Source organism: Leptonychotes weddellii, chromosome 16 (genome assembly GCF_054177405.1).
Source record: "Leptonychotes weddellii isolate Sample4059 chromosome 16, ASM5417740v2, whole genome shotgun sequence".
Classification (NCBI taxonomy): Eukaryota; Metazoa; Chordata; class Mammalia; order Carnivora; family Phocidae; genus Leptonychotes; species Leptonychotes weddellii.
Genome location: NC_138384.1, coordinates 821,314 through 830,695, shown reverse-complemented (window position 1 = coordinate 830,695; position 9,382 = coordinate 821,314). Strand labels below are relative to the sequence as shown.

Sequence of the window (9,382 nt, the reverse complement as noted above, 5' to 3'; positions counted from 1 at the left end):
GCACGGGGCACTTACGGTCCGGAGGTCCGGCGGGTGGGAGGAGACCGCACTCTCGCGCCCCGGCTCTTGAAGTGGCTTCTCCTTGGAACTCGGTCCCCGCTTCCGTAACTTGGGGGCGATCCCGCGGCTGTCGCACCGCGCGGCACCGGGGCTCAGGCGCGCCGCGGGGCCGGGGCGCGCGGGGCGGCCGCCTGGGCCATGCCCAGGCTCGGCTCCCGCCGCTCGCTCCGCCCGCCCGCGCGGGAACAAAGCGCGCACACCGCCCCGGGCGGTCTCCGGGCCTCCGTGGCCGCGCCGGTCCAGCCGCCGCGCCTTTGACTCGCGGGCGCCGGGCTCGGGCTGCCGCGCGCTCGCCGGAGCGTCTCACGGGGCCCCGCGGCCCCCGCCCCGCGCGCTCCGCCCCCGCCTCCTGCCCCCCGCCGCCGCCGCCGCCGCCGCCGCGCCACCTGCCTCCCGCCCGGCGCCCATCGCGCTCGGCTCCGCCCCGGGGCGCCGGCGGCGGGCGAGGGGCCCGGGCTCGGTGCGGGGCCGGCGCGGGAGAGGGGCTCCGCCCGCCGCCACTCAAGGCCGACAGCCGCCCCCGCCGACTCCGCCAGTGGGGCGGCCGCGGAGCCCGGGGCGCGCCCTGCGAACTCGGCCGGCGGCACGGGTGCGAGTGTGAGCGGGGTGTGTATGCGGGAGCGCGGGGTGCGGTGTGGCGGGGCGCAGTGCGGTGGTGGGGGGCGGAACTAGGGGTGCCGTGGAGGGGAATGCGCGCTTCTCTGTAGGGGAAGGGGTAGTGCCCGCTGAGCGTGCGGGAGCGCGGGGTGCCTTAAGGGTAGCAGCGTGGGTGTCGTGCAGGGACGCGGGTGCTGTGCGTGGCGCGCCCCTCGCTGCGCCCGCGCCCACCCTCACCGGCTCCGCAGGCCGCGCCCTGGGCGGGCGGGTGGGGCCTGGAGCTGAGCGCGCCGCCGCGCACACCCACCTCGCAGCAGTCGGCGACCGCCGGCCTCGCAGTTTTAGGAGACGCGCGTCTGGCGTCCGGGCGGGAGGCGAGCAGCAGGCGCCCCTCCTCCGGGCGCCGCGCCCCCCCCTCCCTGCCAGCCAGCCGCGCGGGGCGGGAAGGGGCTCGGGGCCGCCTCTGCGCTCGGCCGGCAGGGGGCGCCCTCCCCCCGCTGCGCGCTCCGGGCCCCGTGCGCCCCGCGCGCCCCCTCCCCGCATTAACCCAGGCAAAAATGCTGGGGGCGCAGGGTCTCCAGTTCCCTGGCCACGCCGCCTGGGGGCATTTGCATGTGCTTTGCATTTATTTGCATATCATTCTTTTAATGTCTGCAGAAATGCCCCAAGCCGCAGCCCCAGCCTCTCTGCCCCCACCTCTCTTCCCCGACTGCAGCCCTCGCCCTAGCTCCCTACCCCCAACCCATTTTGCCTCTTTCCTTAAAGTACTTTGTGGAGAATCTGATGCATTTGCCTGGTGAGTACATTGTAGTAAATCAGTGCCTTTTTCTTTCCTTCTTCCCCCAACCCACACACACTTTATTTCTGAGACTTGCTGGGGTCCTAGGGTCAGGGTCTTCTTGGCAGACAGAGGGCCAGAACTTGGGAAGAGCAGCGCCCTGATTTGCATCTGATTTGGCATAAATCTGCATGTGAAGGTCCAAGGTCCCTAATTCCCAAGTATAAAATGCAGCAATGTGCCAAAAAATGCCCCCTCCTCCTTGCACTAGCTTCACAGGCCTGTTTCTCCCCAACCCTTGACCTCTCCTTGACTGAGCACTGCCCCGCAGAGCTGAACCAGGTAGAGGGAGCCCGCGGAGGCACAGAATGAGGGCTCGAGGAGAAGGGGGACTGCCTCTGCCCCATCCTCCTGTGGCCGACCCCTGGGGCACTGTGGCGGGGTCTAGTCAGCCGGGTCACCCTTGACCTCCTGGGCCTCTGTCCTTGGAGCAGTAAGAGGGGGTGTGGTGAATGATTTAACGATAACATGAGTATCTGGCATCTCTGCTCCCCTTGTTTTCAGCATGTGCTTAAATGTGGACTCAGTCCAGTCCTGTGGAAAAGCAGAAGGTCCTGAGCCCATTTCACAGAAGAATGTGGATCTAAAGGCAGCCGGCGTGCTGCGGAAGGTCCCAGACTTTACACACTGGTATTTACCGGTAGCGGCTCCTTTATGTCACGGACCCTGAGACAGCATTGATTTTAAGATGCACATTCCTTGGGACGCCTGGGTGGCTCAGTCGGTTAAGCGTCTGCCTTCGGCTCAGGTCATGATCCCGGGGTCCTGGGATCGAGTCCCGCATCGGGCTCCCTGCTCCACGGGGAGCCTGCTTCTCCCTCTGCCTCTGTGTCTCTCTCTCTCTCTGTCTCTCATGAATAAATAAATAAAATCTTTAAAAAAAAAAAAAGATGCACATTCCTTTATGTGTCCCTAAGAAAGCAGAACAGCTCCCCCTTGTCATTCTAAGATGCCTCTAGAGAAGGGGCGCAGGTGGGCAGTCAGCAGACGCCCAGAAGCCAGCCTCACCCGGACACAACACCCACAGTCACGCAGAATGCTGGCGGAAGCCTGGGCTGGGGGTTGCTGAACCAGACTCCCCACAGACGTGTGTTAAGTTACTGACTGCAGCGTCACTGGGTGAAGCCAGGGGCTGGAAACCACTGGAGACGCAAGAGATCCCAAACCTGCGCTCTTCAGAGACCCAGCCCGGAAGGCTCCCTCCTCCTGGCCTGGGCCAACTGTGGCTGAAGGGGGGGACGGAGCCACGGAGGCAGGGCTTCTGCGTGGGGTGTAAGCAGGTCAGACGAGGACATCAGGGCCACGGTGAGCGTAGACACTGCGGGGGTTCGCCAGGGGCAGGCCCTGGGCTGAGCTCTGTCTTGGCATTTTCCCAGATAATTCCCAGCCATCTGCCAGGTGGGTGCTCCCGGACCCCCGTTTTACAGGCGGAGGGACTGAGGCTCTGACAGTTTGCCTGACTTGTCCACAGCCACACGGGCCCACACGGGTGGAGGCTGGATACCCACACTACCTCTCAGCCATATGGTCTCGCTGTTGCCTCCCATGGACTGGTTTCTAACACCGGAAATGGCTCGGGCACAACTTCTGGGCACTGTGAGGTGACATTTAAGGAAAAGAATCCCATCCCTGCCCAAGAGACGCATGCAGTCTGGCCACTCACTCCCAGGAGACCAGATCATGGGCAAGTCAGTGCCAAGGCAAGGCGCCACACTGGAAGTGCTGGGCGGAGGGGTACAGAGCAGGGGGACAGCAGCGGGGAGAGTGGGGTGGGGATTGGGGCATCCCTGTGCAGAGTCTGCAGAGGCAGGAGTCCAGCTCACAGAAGAGGGACCACCTCCCCTTCCTCGTGGCATTGAGCCCCCGCCCCCAAGTGAAGAGAGCGCTCCACCAGCATCTCGTTTCCCGGCGCACACCCACGGAGAGGGACTGTGTTCTGCCCAAGGGCTCATAGCGGCAACGCTGGGGCCAGCACCCAGGTTCTCTGACTTGTGCTTGGGTGCTCACTTTGGGGCCCTGTGCTTGCTGCCACTTAGGAAAACAACCTCTCACATCCAGGCCTCTCCACCTGCCGTCCCTAGCGCTTCTGCGCAGGCTGCCCCCACACTGATTTTCTCTCCGCCCCACAGCCTGCAGCTCTGGGCTCTGACAAAGATACACCTGATACGTGCAGTTGACCCTTGAACAACGTGGGGGTTTGGCTCAACCCCCCCACCCCTGGTGAAGTCGAAAATCCACGTATAACATCTGACTTTCCAAAAACTTTGATAATAGTGTACGGCTGACCAGAGCCTTACTCATCACATAAACAGTCAGTGAACACATATCCTGTATTTTTTTTTTTTAAGATTTTATTTATTTGCGAGAGAGAGAATGAGAGACAGAGAGCATGAGAGGGAGGAGGGTCAGAGGGAGAAGCAGACTCCCCGCTGAGCAGGGATCCCGATGCGGGACTCGATCCCGGGACTCCAGGATCATGACCTGAGCCGAAGGCAGTCTCCCAACCAACTGAGCCACCCAGGCGCCCCCATATCCTGTATGTTATACACATTGTCTACCACGTTCTTAAAGCACAGTCCACTGGAGGAAAGGAAATATTATTCAGAAAGTCAAAAGGAAGACAAAATACATTTACAGAACTATACTGTATTTATAAAAAAAAAACTGTGCATAAGTAGACCCGCACATTTCAAACCCGTGTGGTTCAGGGGTCACCTGCACTTGCCAAAGGCCCCCCTGAACCATGCAATACAGCCCCTTCACTCTGACACCCAGTGGGAGCTGCCATACAGGGCCCTGGCCAGGTACCCCGAGCTTCACCTGCCAGGTCCTCAGGGCCCTCACCACCAGCCTGGGAGGTGGGTCTTGCCACCAGCCCCGTTTGCCTGAAAGGGACACCCAGGGCCCAGAGAGCTTGGGTTCTTGAATGTCTTTGCCAGAGCTGGGGTCCCACCAGGTCAGCCTAACCTGGGAGTCCAGGCCATCAGCCACTGCAGACCCACTGGTCTTTAAAAATAATTCTGAGCAACTCGGGACCACCTTAAACATGCTTCTATCAAAGAATCGAACAGAAATTTAAATAACTGCCAGGAGTATAAAATCTGACGTACCGTAAACATGGACTTTTTAAAATAAAAAGGTGGTGGGTGCACTAGACACCATAGCAGTTTGATAGCCACCATTACCCATTTTTCAAAAAGTTTTTTAAAGATTTTATTTGAGAAAGAGTGAGAGAGAGAGAGAGCATGAGCAGGGGGAGGAGCAGAGAGACAAGCAGACTCCCCGCTGAGCAGGGAGCCCGATGCGGGGCTCGATCCTGGGACTCCAGGATCACAACTTGAGCCCAAGGCAGACGCTTCACTGACTGAGCCACCCAGGCGCCCCCACCATTACCCGTTTAAAATACGCAAACGCTTCTTTAGCAACTGAATTTTCACACAGCTCCCCAGCTGTAACAAAGAACTTTTAAACACAACAGCAAAAGCACAATCCATGAAAGAAAAATTGGATCAGCGGGACTTCATTGACATGAGAAACGTCTGCTCTGTGGAAGACATTGTCGAGAGGATGAGAGGACAAGCCACGGACCGGGAGAAAATAGCTGTAAAATCACATCTGACAAAGGACTGCTATCCAACATGTACAAGGAGCTTAAATCTCAACAAGAAGAAAACAAACAGCCCGATTAAAACATGGGCAAAATACCTGAACAGACACCTCACCGAAGAAGATATACAGATGACAAATAAGCATGTGAACAGATGCTCCCCATCATACGGCACCAGGGAAACACATGAGAACAGCAGTGAGATACCACGACCCAGCCATTCCAACGGCCAAAGCCGCGGGCACTGACCGCCCCCCGCGCGGACAAGGACCGGGACCGGCGGAGGCAGGAGCACCAGCTGCCGTGGGGGAAGGCAGCACGGTACAGACACTTTGGAAGGCAGTTTGGCAGTTTCCTACAAAACGAAACATGTTCTTACCATATGATCCAATATTCATGCTCCCCGGTATTTACCCGGACGTGTTAGAGACTTACATCCACACAGAAACCTGCACATGGATGTTTTTGGCAGCTTTGTTCAAAATAGTCAAAACTTGGAAGAAATGAAATCGTCCTTCAGCAATGCACAGACACACTGTGGTCCATCCAGACAATGGGGGATATTACTCAGCGCTAAACAGAAAGGAGCTGCCACGCCATGGAAAGATCTGGAAGAAGCTTTAATGCACACCACCGAGGGAAAGAAACCATCGGAAAAGTGTGTGGTGTGATTCCGGCCCTGTGACATCTGGGAAAGGCAAGACTATGGACTGGTAAAACCATCATTGGTTACCAAGGTTGGGGAGGGAGGTGTGGGCACAGCACCGAAGGGTTTAGGGCAGAGAAACTGGTCTGTATGATGCTGGGATGGTAGATACACGTCATTGTACATTTGTCTGAACCCACAGAACATCCACCACCAAGAGCGGAGCCCAAGGTAAACTATGGGCTTTAGTTGCTAATGATGTGTGGATATTGGCTCAGTAATTGTAACCAGGGCATCAGGCCAGTGAAAGATATTAATCATAGGAGAGCCCACCCGGTATTTGGGAGCTCTCATGCTCCATGCTGTTTTTCTGCAAACCTGAAACCACTCTAAATAATAAATTGTATTAATTTAAAAAGAAAAAGCCCCCGCAGGCTAAAGAAGAGCTGCAAGAGATGCTTCAGACATGGTGCACATATAATGAAGGGCAGCCCCCCTTCCCGACAGCCCCTTTTGCTCTCAGTTTATACGAGTCCATCCCACCCCACACAGCTCTTTCCTAATATCTTTTCAGTTTGAAAATGGTTTACTTTCCTATCCTACAGAACTAGGTCCGTGGAATATCAAGGTTTAAATAATTTCCTGTGTTAAGCATTGTTTGTCTTCTGGACTGGATTGTCATTATAATTCTTATCGGTATGCAACTAATACAAACGATGTGAATTCATTATACATTTGGAGAATTAGTAAATGAAAACAGTAAATTTCGATCGGAAATACAGGTTTCAGAAAGAATGGTCTGTATATTGGTGCGTGCATACCACTTAGGGCCAGGAGAAGGCAGGATGAGACATTAATCCTGTTCCTGTCATGAGTTCTCAGGCGAAAGCCTAAGAAACCCCAATCACATAAATAAATAGATCCGGACGAAAGGCCTCTGCTCTCCCGAGACAGCACTGTGGCCTCCTCGGGACAGTTCAGTGCCTGAGCCACATGGTGACCGGCCATAAAATGACTTAGTCAGCTGACCGGTCCACAGTCCTTCTTCAATCTTGTCGCGAGCGAAGACTGAAAACTGCCAGAATTGCAAAATGATGTGTTTTCTGAAGCAAGAAGGCGCAGGTGGGGTATCAGGGCTGGGCCCAGCCAGGGACACGTGGGCCTTTTTTGGGAAGTGAGAGGCAGTGGCCCCTTGAGGGATGCTGGGAAACAGGTCGGCGCCGGGCCATCGGCTGTGGCTGAGTGGACACCAGATTCTGGGGCTGTGTTGTCCACACAGGGAAAGAACCCTAAAGCAGACGGAGTTGGGGCTCCAGACAGGAAGCCTCCCGCCCCCAGGAGCATCTTCTGGCTTTCTCCCCTGGCCCCTCACCCAAGACCGGCTCAACTCTAATCCAGGAATGGCCCCTCCTGCCAAGGGAAGCTCCACTCGGAGCCCCAGGCAGAGACAGAGCAGGAAGGCAGAGGGGTGGGCTGGGGGATCTTCCTGTCCACCTGGCATGAGGTCTGCAGCGGCAGGCTGGGCAGGGGGCACACTGCGCCATCGAGCGGGGAAGCAGGCTGCGTCAGGGGCTCAGGGAGGGAAGGCGCCTCCCTCTGTGCACCCAGGGCCCACCTTCGAAAAGATTTCTCAGGGTCTCCATGAGGAACCCTGCCTGCCTGGGCCTTGGGCCCACTGCCCCACCCCACCATTATCCCCCTCTCCCTACTCACAAGCACAACCCCCATGGGGGTCAGGGATCCCTCCCTCCCTGCTGCAGCCCCTCCCAGCCCCTACCTGGCCAGTCCCCCCCACCCCCATATGCAGGTCCACAAAGAGGCTCGTTCCCTTGTCGGTGATCAGCTCTGCCCTGCCGTGAACACGTGATCCAAAGCTCTGCCTGGCTCCCGCGTGAGAAACTGCCCCGTCCTCTCCCAGCCCGTGGCGTCTCCAGGTGACTTGGACCTTCCACTGCCCGTGGCTACCACCTTGAGGACCCTGAAACCCACGTACTCCTGCACTTGCTAGTTCAATAGTCAATTTCCTTAACGTTCAGGCTGGTTTTAGCCAAAATTTCTGTTTCTTGCAACCGAAAGCAGTCTAATTATTTGCCTTCCTTTCCAGAGGGTCTTTCCTCATCTCAGCTCTCTAAGGGCCACGGTGGCTTATCGATCACTCCCAACTTGACCACGCACCAGGAGCACCTCAAACACTTGTACAAGCAGGATCGGGACTGGTGGCCAATGCTCAGGCCCAAAATTTAAGGCGGCACCAAAAAACTCAGTGTTCAAGATAAATCACATTTTAACCTGATTTTAAAAATATTACAGTGTCTGACAAAAAGTCTATGGTGAGCAAAATAATGAAACTTTAAATAAATACAGGATTCCCATCACTGGTTTCTCCCTTTGGGGTCAGCCAGGCGCTACCCGGACTCCTTCCCCTAAGATGGGGTTGGAAGGGCTGGTCAGCCCAGCATCCTGCATCATGCAATCATTGACGCCCTTTCCCCCCAGGTGACTCTGGGTGGCTTGAGGCCACAACTGTGAAAGAGGGACCCGAGGCATGTCACGAGCCATTCACAGGCAGGTTGCCCTCTGTGCTCAGACCAGCCCTGCAGAGGGGACCAGCCACGCAGGTGGGCAGGTGGGTAGACGGGCAGGGGGAAGCTAAACCCCCACCTGGATTCTGAGAATGGGACACGGGCTCCAGGGGGTGAAATGCCCGGTCTAGGGGCAGGGGCCGAATGAGTGGCTGGCACTGTCTTCCTCCCCCAGAGGAGGACTCGGATGAGGCCGGCAGACGGCTGGGACGTGCTGCCAGGGGGTCCTGGGCAGGGGAATGGAAGGAAGGCACAAAAACAGCCCGTCCCCCCAGGGCCACTGAAGCTTTGTCCTCTGGGCACCAGGTGAGATCTGCAAAAGAGCCCTCAGAGACAACCTGCCGAGAGGCCAGGGACCGGAGCATTTGCATGGCATCCCCTGTCCCTTCTGGTGAGGGCTGCTCCAAAGACTGCACCCCCGTCCTCTGTCCTCCTGCACAGCGGCCCAGGGGGGCCGTGGATGGGGGTGGCGGGGGCCGGTGGCGCGGAGCCAGAGGTCGTGCACAGAAGAGGGGCGAGGATGTGGGCAGGTAAGGGGTGTGGGCACTGGCCGTGCCTGGACAGACCCCGACAGACCTGGCCCCGACCCCCCTGGGGCGCCCCCAAGCCGGCTCAGGGCACCTCGGAGTCCCAGAGTCCAGGCACAGGCCTCCAGCATCGTTGTATTCCTGGTCATTTGTTTTTTTAATCTGTGCTGAAGCTTTGGTTAGGAACGCCAAATAAAGACTCGGGGCGACAGTCACGGTGAGAAAGTTGTGCAGACAGGCTCTCCAGCGAAATCACTAATTACTGTGTGTGCAGAGCCAGGCAGCTAAAATCCCCGTCCCAGGCTGGGCCCAGAACAGGCTCTCCCACGCAGGACCCCCATCTGCCCCCTCCCGCCTGGTCAGGGGCCGTGATGGGTGCTTTTCAAACTCCCTCTCGTTCAAACCTTGGAACCACCACTGTGACAGGTTATGCTCCATGTTTTTGCAGCTGAGGAAACCAGGGCCCGGGGAGACCCAGGACTTGCACGGGGGTGCATAGGGTGGGGGGGCCGGGGAGACCCAGGA

At 57.7% G+C, this 9,382-nt stretch overlaps 1 protein-coding gene across 3 annotated transcripts in view; it reads right to left on the bottom strand.

The window, feature by feature from the left end:
• CBFA2T3 (CBFA2/RUNX1 partner transcriptional co-repressor 3) overlaps positions 1-9,382 on the bottom strand; it is a 79,990-nt gene that overhangs the window by 47,583 nt on the left and 23,025 nt on the right. Inside the window, exon 1 of one of the 3 annotated variants that reach the window (XM_081806222.1) lies at positions 16-181. The exons of the other annotated variants lie outside the window; for them this stretch is intronic. The gene's annotated coding sequence lies outside the window, so the exon portion shown is untranslated. Of the gene's footprint in view, positions 1-15; positions 182-9,382 lie in introns of those variants that run through there. 3 annotated transcript variants of the gene reach the window in all.